The following is a 9,086-nucleotide window of genomic DNA, read 5'->3' on the forward strand; positions in this document are numbered from 1 at the left end:
CCTCATTTCACAGATGGGGCGGCCGGGCAGAGGCGCTCCTCACTTCCCAGACGGGGTGGCCGGGCAGAGGCGCTCCTCACTTCCCAGATGGTGGGTGGCCGGGCAGAGGCGCTCCTCACTTCCCAGACGGTGGGTGGCCGGGCAGAGGCACTCCTCACTTCCCTGACGGGGCGGCTGGGCAGAGGCGCTCCTCACTTCCCAGACGGTGGGTGGCCGGGCAGAGGCGCTCCTCACTTCCCAGACGGTGGGTGGCCGGGCAGAGGCGCTCCTCACTTCCCAGACAGTGGGTGGCCGGGCAGAGGGGCTCCTCACTTCTTAGACAATGGGTGGCCGGGCAGAGGCTCTCCTCACTTCCTAGACGGGGCGGCCGGGCAGAGGCGCTCCTCACTTCCCAGACAGGGCGGCCGGGCAGAGGCGCTCCTCACTTCCCAGACGGGGTGGCCGGGCAGAGGCGCTCCTCACTTCCCAGACGGTGGGTGGCCGGGCAGAGGCGCTCCTCACTTCCCAGACGGGGCGGCCGGGCAGAGGCGCTCCTCACTTCTTCCCGGACGGGGCGGCCGGGCAGAGGCGCTCCTCACTTCTTCCCGGACGGGGCGGCCGGGCAGAGGCGCTCCTCACTTCTTCCCGGACGGGGCGGCCGGGCAGAGGCGCTCCTCACTTCTTCCCGGACGGGGCGGCCGGGCAGAGGCGCTCCTCACTTCTTCCCGGACGGGGCGGCACACCAGCTAATTTTTTTTTTTTTGGCAATTTTATAACTTTTTTTGATGTATTTGACTATCAGTGATTAGTTCTCATCCACATTGACTGTCTGTAGATTTTTGAAAGTGGTAACAGGTACATAGGTAACCAAAGTATATAGCTTATTTGGTGAATCTTCATCCTCATTACGTTTTCTGGACAGCCGCACACAGATTCGGTATGGGACATTCCTTATTCCTTTGGCCCAGACAGCTTTGTTGAGCCTGGTGTCAATGAGCACATCTGGCGTTCCCATCTCCTTCATGGCAAATTTCCGAATCTGTTTGAGTGCCCGAGGGGCACACTTCTTGAAGCCCACTCCATGGATGCGCTTGTGAATGTTGGATGGTGTATTCTCGGGTTACCACTTCGTTGATGGCAGAACGGCCCTTTTTCTTCTCGCCACCCTTCTTTGTGGGAGCCATTCTGCCGGGTCCAAGTTGGAAAGGAAGAGCGCCACACTGGCTAATTTTTGTATTTTTAGTAGAGATGGGGTTTCGACATGTTGGCCAGGGTGGTCTCGAACTCCTGACCTCAGGCGATCCACCCACCTCAGCCTACCAAAGTGCTGGGATTACAGGTGTGAGCCACCGCGCCCGGCCTATCTCTCTGAGCTTCTGTGTCTGCGCATAAAATGCCATTGGATTCAACTCATTTTTATCGAGCTCCTACTGTGTCTACAACAGTCTGGGGATTTAGCAGTGAAGAAAGGTGATTTTTTTTACTGCCTATCCTTGTGTACTTTTAAAATGCTGTACCATGTGCAGGTAAAATTTATTTTTAAATTTTATTAAAATGAAAATTATCAAGGTAATGAGACTTAGGAAGAGGGAAAATATTAATGTCTTACTCCAGGGGCTTCTACGAGGATGAAGGGAGGCAACCCAGTCAAGTGTGGGGTCTGGGGCCCAGCAAAGAAGTGCTCACTAAATTGCAGCCATTGTCAAAATGCTGCCTTCTCCGAGCCTCTAAGGAGCCTCCTGCAGTTAAACCTGCCCTCACCCCCACTGGAGTGTGATGGCGCCTTTGTTTGTACTATGTCATTTACTCACCTACCCGTCCACCCACCTGTCCTCCATCCATCCATTTACCCACCCAGCCATCGCTCATACTTTCACCTACTCATTGATTACTTATTGCAAACCACCTTAGCCCATTTTATGCTGCTATAACAGAATAGCATAGACTGGGTAATTTATATTTTTTTATTTTAATTTTTATTTATTTATATATTTTTTGAAACAGAGTCTCGCTCTGTTGCCCAGGCTGGAGCGCAGTGGCATGATCTCGGCCAACCGCAACCTCTGCCTCCAGGGTTCAAGTGGTTCTCCTGCCTCAGTCTCCCGAGTAGCTGGAATTACAGGCACACACCCCCACACCCGGCTAATTTTTGCATTTTTAACAGAAAGGAGGTTCCACCATGTTGGCCATGCTTTTCTCGAACTCTTGACCTCAAGTGATCCGCCCGCCTTGGCCTCCCAAGGTGCTGGGATTACAGATTTGAGCCACTGTGCCAGGCCAAGGTAATTTATAATGAAATTTATTGGCTCACAGTTCTGGAGGCTGAGAAGTCAAGGGGCCACATCTAGCAAAGGCTTTCTTGCTGTGTCATCCCATGGCAGAAGGCCCAAAAGACGGTAGGGAGTGGGGCAAGGGAGAGCTAAACTAGTCCTTTTATACGGAACCCAGTCCCCAATAATGGCATTAATTTATTCAGGAAGGCAGTACCCCCATGACCCAAATACTACCTCCCATTAGGCCCACCTCCCAACCCTGTCACATTGGTGATGGAGTTTCCAACACATGAACTTTGGGGGACACATTGAAACTATGGCACACACCTGCCATGTGCCAGCTCTTCTGCCAGGTGGGTAGGAGAGAATGATAAAACAGTTCCAATCTTTCCCCTCATACAAGTTTCTGCTGGGTAAGGGAGAGATGACCCACCATGGAAAGTATTTGTTACACAACATACAAGCTTTGTAGATTATATGTAGAGTACATGTGCTCCATAGAGCAGGTGGCAGGGGCAAAGGACTTGCAGAGAAGGGACGTCAAGTTGAGACCTGAAGATGGTCCCGGCAGAGGAGAGGACATTCCATGGGCAAGGCAGGAGGTAAGAAGGTGTGTAGAGAAGATAAGAACAGCCGGAATGTTGAGTTTCATGTTGAGAGCAGCAAGGGGCTGGAGAGGTGACCAAGGACCTCACAGATTTTGTAAGGAATGTGATCGTTGTCCCAGGAACAGGCTTCAGAGGGCTTCCAGCAAGGGAGGGACATGAGAAAGTTCTGGCATTGGAGAGAGAACTCTGACTGCACTCTGGTCACCAGGTTGGAGTGGACAGGATTGGGTGTGGTGGTGATGGTGTGTAGAAGCCAGCCGGCAAAGCTGGAGCAGAGATTCTCCAGGCAGGAGGGGTGCTGGGGGTCTGCAGCAGAGCAGGGAAGTGGGAGCAGAGAATGAGGAAGGTCAGAAGATTCCCCCAATCTTTTTTTTTTGAGATGAAGTCTAGCTCTGTCACCTAGGCTGGAGTGCAGTGGTGCGATCATGGCTAACTGCAACCTCTGCCTCCTGGGTTCAAGCAATTCTCCTGCCTCAGCCTCCTGAATAGCTGGGATTACAGCCACCACCATGCCCAGCTAATTTTTGTATTTTTAGTAGAGACAGGGTTTCACTGTGTTGGCCGGGCTGGTCTCGAACTCCTGACCTTGTGATTTGCCCGCCTTGGCCTCCCAAAGTGCTGGGATTACAGGTGTGAGACACCGCACCTGGCCTCCCCCAAAATTTCTACCAGAAAAATTCTTACCTTCCTGAAGAGTTGAAAGACCAGTACCACAAACACATTTGCCTCTACCTAGAGCCAACAATCATTGATATCTCCGGCTTTGCTCTCTCAAGACAGAGCGAAGTGGGCGGATTTTCCTTTTCTGTACCATTTGAAAGTCAGTTTCAGACATGGTGATGCTTCACACTGAGACCCTCAGCTGCATCTCCTGAGAAGGAGGGCATTTTTCTCCTGAACTGCAGAACCAGTATCGCACCTCGGAAACCCCACAAGAGTGACGTCTGCTGCCCAGTTTGTGTCCAGATTGTCCAGAGTGTTCCAGGATGGCCTTTCATGGTTGGGCTTTTGTTTTGAGAGCCGGGGTCCCATCAAGATCCCAGCGTCACATTTGGTTGTCTCTTTAGTCTCCAAGAAAGACTCTGGAGGTGGAATGTGCAGGACTTGATGAGTCACTGGGTTTCAGGGGTGGAGGGCAGGGAGGATCCGGGGATGACCGGGTTCTGGTTTGGGCAGCCAGTGGTGCAATCCTTGGCATGAGGAATTCTGGAGAGGGAACAGATCTCTGGGGAGAGTGGGTTTTGGAAGTGCCGAGTGTGAGGAATTGTCTGGCTGTCAGGTGGGAAGCTCAGGAGATGGTAGCAAGATACAGTGAGGGCTGTGTTAGCTTCCTGGGGCTGCCAAACAAATGACCAGAGATGGGGTGGCTTAAAGCAACAGAAATGTGCTTTCTCTTAGCTCTGGAGGCTGGAAGTCCAAAATCAATGTGTCAGCAGAATCCTGCTTTTCCCAAGGGCTCAAGGGAAGAATCCTTCCTTGTCTCTTCCAGCTCCTTGTGGTTTTCGGCAGTCCTTGGTGACACTGTGCTGCAATCTCTGCCTCCATTTTGGCACATGGCCATCTTTCCTCTTGTAGTTCACGTGGCCCTCTTATAAGGACACTGGTCATTATGTTTAGGGCATACCCTCTTGCACTGTGACCTCATCTTAATTTAACCAATTACATCAGCAAAGACCCTGTTTCCAAAGAAGCTCACATTCTGAGGTTCCTGGTGGACACCAAATTTGGGGGGCACATTATCCAACTCAGTATACGGTCAGCAGCATCTAAATGGTGACTGAGACAGCAGGAATGGCTGCAACTAGCCAGGGAGAGCAGATGGAGGAGGTGAGGGAAGGAGGGCAAGGGGCCCTAGAAAAGAACCAGGGGGCTTACTCACAGTCTGGAAGGGGGGAGGGCGTGGGCTCTACCGGGTCAAGTGCTGTGGAGTGTCAAGTAGAGAAGGGCTGAGCCGCATGCAGCCTCCGGATTCCACGATGAGCTGGCCAGAGACTTTGGCAAGAGCAGTGTCAGGAGATCGCTTGGGGAAAACCCAGACTGCGTGGAATTTTGTTTTTACATTTCAGACCCTGGCCTCATAGACTTCTTTTTTATTTGTTTGTTTGTTGAGACAGAATCTCGCTCTGTGACCCAGACTGGAGTGCAGCGATGCCATCTTAGCTCACTGCAACCTCTGCCTTTTGGGTTTAAGCAATTCTTATGCCCCAGCCTCCCAGGTAGCTGGGACTACAGGGGTGCACCACCACACCTGGCTAATTTTTGTATTTTCACCAGAGACAGGGTTTCATTATGTTGGCCAGGCTGGACTCAAATCCTGGCCTCGAGTGATCCACCTGCCTCGGCCTCCCAAAGTGTTGGGATTACAGATGTGAGCCACGGTGCTCTGCCCTCGTAGGCCACTTGAAGGCAAGTGGAAAAGTGGCTCTTCTTACATATTTATCTTGCTGTTTTCAGTTCTTCCGTCGTGCTATAAACCCCTCCAGATTAGGGGCTAGATTAGATTTTGTTCCCTGTAACTCTCCCAGACTGCTGCGGGACCGATGGCCTCCTGTGAGCATCGGCACTCACAGCCCCAGCACATCTGCCCCAGGGTGGCCACCACCTGTGCTGAGAGAGGGTTCCTTATAGGATAGGAAGGTGCCAATTTCAGCTGCAACTATTGACCCTTTTTTGCGTGACTTCACATGCATGGATTTGCTCATTGAACCCTAACCCTAATCTCTAGTAGTAGGAGAGTACTATAGTACTAAAATACTACAGGAGTACTATTGTTACTCCCACATAGCAGATGAGGAAACCAAGGCACAGAGAGGTCAAGTGGCACAGGAAGTGAGGGAGCCAGGATCCAGACTCGGTGATTTGGCTCCGGAGAGTGCAGTGCCTTGCAGAGTGCATGGCTTCACACTGACCATTGAATGGGCTCCAAGGTCATCAGCAGATCTCAGGTGGACCTGTGGATGTGCTCCTCGAGCTCCCTGGAGCTTTTGTGGGTCTGACCTCACTTGGGGCCTGGCTACATGCTCTGTTCTTTACTTCCTGGGATAAAGAGCAGACACTGGCCCTGAGCACTGTGCGTCATCAGAAGGGCAGGTGCAGGCCCAGAGCAGGGGGCTTCCAACCTAAGCGTGACCGTTCTCCCCACAGAGCCCCTGTAGACTGGAGACTTTGACCCCACAGGTCACTTGCAGCTGCCCACCACTTTCTCACCTCACCTTTCATGTCTCAGGTGTGTTTCTTTCAGCTGAAAGCCCCAGAGGGACCACGCCTGGCCCTTCCTGGCTCAGCTGCCCCATAGTGGTGAGGTTTTCTGGTTTATTTTTTCAGTTGTTATTAGAAGTCTTCGTTATCTTTCTCATGAGTGACTAAAGCCTATTATCCCTGGGCAAGTTCCTGCCTGGCCAGTGGGTGGGAGCCTCCAGTGTCTGCATCTTCTCCCACACCACCCCCGGAGCCTGAGCTCACACAGCTGGGATGGGGAAGAACCTGCCTGCAGCCCGTGGGAAAGCTGGGGAAGGAGGGGAGCCTTCTGTCCATGCTGAGGGGGCAGCTGCCGTGCCCGCCCAGCCAGGGGGCTCTTCTCTGCTGTTCTCTGGGTGTCCTGGAGACCACAGGCTGCTCCCAAAGAGAAAGTGATGGGACAAAGGGATGTCCTTCCTCCCTCTTGCAAAACTTCTTGCACCTGAGGTAAAGTAAATCTGAGCGCTCCTCCACCCCAGATCTTTGGGAAGAAGGTAAGGGACCCATGCCAGGCGCAGTGGCTCACACCTGTAATCCCAGCACTTTGGGAGGCTGAGGGGGGTGGATCATTTGAGGTCAGGAGTTTGAGACCAGCCTGGCCAAAATGGTGAAACCTCGTCTCTACTAAAAATATAAAAATGAGCCGGGTGTGGTGGTGCACGTCTGTAATCCCAGCTACTAGGGAGGCTGAGGCAGGAGAATTGCTTGAACCAAGAGGCGGAGGTTGCGGTGAGCTGAGATTGCGCCATGGCACTCCAGCCTGGCAATAGAGCAAGACCCCATCTCAAAAAAAAAGAAAAAAAAAAAAAAGAAGAAGAAGGGAAGGGACCCTGTATTAGGCCGATCTCACACTGCTGTAAAGAACTACCTGAGACTGGGTAATTTATGAAGAAAAGAGGTTTAAATGACTCACAGTTCCACAGGCTTAACAAGAAGCATGACTGGGAGGCCTCAGGAAACTTACAGTCATGGCGGAAGGTGAAGGGGAAGCAGGCACATCTTCACAAGGTGGCAGGAGAGAGAGAGGGCAAAGGGGGAAGTGCCACACACTTGCAAACCATCAGATCGCGTGAGAACTCATGCACTATCATGAGAACAGCAAGGGGGAAATCCACCCCATGATCCAATCACTTCCCACCAGGCCCCTCCCTTGACCCATGGGGATTACAAGTTGATATGAGATTTCGGTAGGGACCCAGAGCCAAACTGTATGAGATCCCAGCCTCAGTGGACACCGTGTGCCTGCCAGCTCTCACGCTTGCTTGTCCTCTGCCAGGGGCCCTCTCCCCACTCTGCTCATGTGACAAGCTCTTACTCATCCTTGCTGTTTCACCTCAAAGTCGCTGCTTCCAGGAAAACCTCCCTACTTCCCCCATGCTGCCAGAACACCCTGCCCCCTCCCTTCTGTCTTTTTCACCATGGAATTTAGCTTCCTGCAGGGCAGAACCTGTGTCTTGTTGCCCACCCTGTGTCCTCAGCACCTGGTCTTACAAAACGGCACAGGTTTGCCACGGTTGAATCGGCAGGTGGCCTGGTCATTTTCCTCTCCTTCTCCTCCCAAAGCCAGGTTCATCTCCTCATGCCTGAGGCTCCTGGCTTCCCTCCCCAAGTGGGACCGAGGCCAGCAGTGAGCAAAGAGTGCAGGGAGCAGAAAAAGTGCCAAGCCAGAGGACAGAACTCCTTGGCAGGATGACCTCCTGGAAGAGGTGACTTCATGGCCCAAGAGCTCAGTGGCTGCAAGATGTCAGCGTTGCGAAGGGCTGGCTCGGAGTGTCCTGGGCAAGGAGAGAAATGAGTGCAAGGGCCCTGGGGCAGGAACCAGTGTGGCAGATCTGAGGGCCACAGAGAACGCCAGTAAGAGCGGAGCGAACTGTAGACTTTACCCGAGGTGTGTTGGAAGTTGGGGAGCAGCAATACCACGGGGAGGTGTTCTTGACGCCGGGGTGGCTTGATGAACTAAGGCTGAGGGCCCTCCTCACAGCTGCCTCTGCCATCCTGCAGACGCTGGCCAATTATTTGGAAATATTCACAGAAAACACAGCAAGAAAAGCATCCAGTGTCCAGGGGCAGTGAGAGCACTTCTCACCTATCAGTTCCCAGCGTTCATATTAGAGTGAGAAATAGTCCAGGGGCAAAGAAATAGGCCAGGGGCAAAGAGAACCTGTTTTTCAGCCACCCACAGGGATAGAGACAGTAGCATTATGAGGATTCCAGCCCCTTCTGGGTTGAAGTTATTTACACAAAGGTATAAGTCATGTCATAAGAAGATATTGGGTTATATGGCCAAAAGAGCCATTCTCTCTTATTGGAAAGGAGCTGAGCTGCTGTAGAGACCAGCTATGTGCTTGGATGCTCAGGGACTGATCACCTGTGCCCACCCGCCTGGGTACTGATCTCTCCAGTGCTGAAAGGAGGCACCATCACGGCCCCTGCTTGCTCATTGAGGAAACTGAGGCTCGGAGAACTTTGGAGACCTGCCTCAGCCACAGGCCAGCACAGGCAGACAGTGAGCTCAATGCCTGGACTCAAATCTTGTGCCCTTTTTAAAAACCTTTTAGTATGAACGATTTCATTCATTCGCCAACAACAGAGGTGGTGGTTTGCAAGATGAAAATAATGATCACACAACGTGGACACCCACGCACCACTGTCCACTTAAGAAATAAAACACGCTTGGCCGGGCGCGGTGGATCACGCTTGTAATCCTAGCACTTTGGGAGGCCGAGGTGGGCGAATCACGAGGTCAGGAGATCGAGACCACGGTGAAACCCCGTCTCTACTAAAAATACAAAAAATTAGCCGGGCGTAGTGGCGGGCGCCTGTAGTCCCAGCTACTCGGAGAGGCTGAGGCAGGAGAATGGCGTGAACCTGGGAGGCGGAGCTTGCAGTGAGCCGAGATTGCGCCACTGCGCTCCAGACTGGGCGACAGAGTGAGACTCCGTCTCAAAAAAAAAAAAAAAAAGAAATAAAACATGCTGGGACCAACCAT

General features: G+C 52.5%; 1 pseudogene; it reads right to left on the minus strand.

Annotated features, from left to right (window-relative positions):
• Positions 1–784: 784 nt before the first annotated feature.
• On the minus strand, positions 785–1,187 carry LOC101177779 (annotated as a pseudogene).
• Between the last annotated feature and the right edge of the window lie 7,899 nt (positions 1,188–9,086).

Source organism: Nomascus leucogenys, chromosome 4, assembly GCF_006542625.1.
Source record: "Nomascus leucogenys isolate Asia chromosome 4, Asia_NLE_v1, whole genome shotgun sequence".
NCBI lineage: Eukaryota > Metazoa > Chordata > Mammalia > Primates > Hylobatidae > Nomascus > Nomascus leucogenys.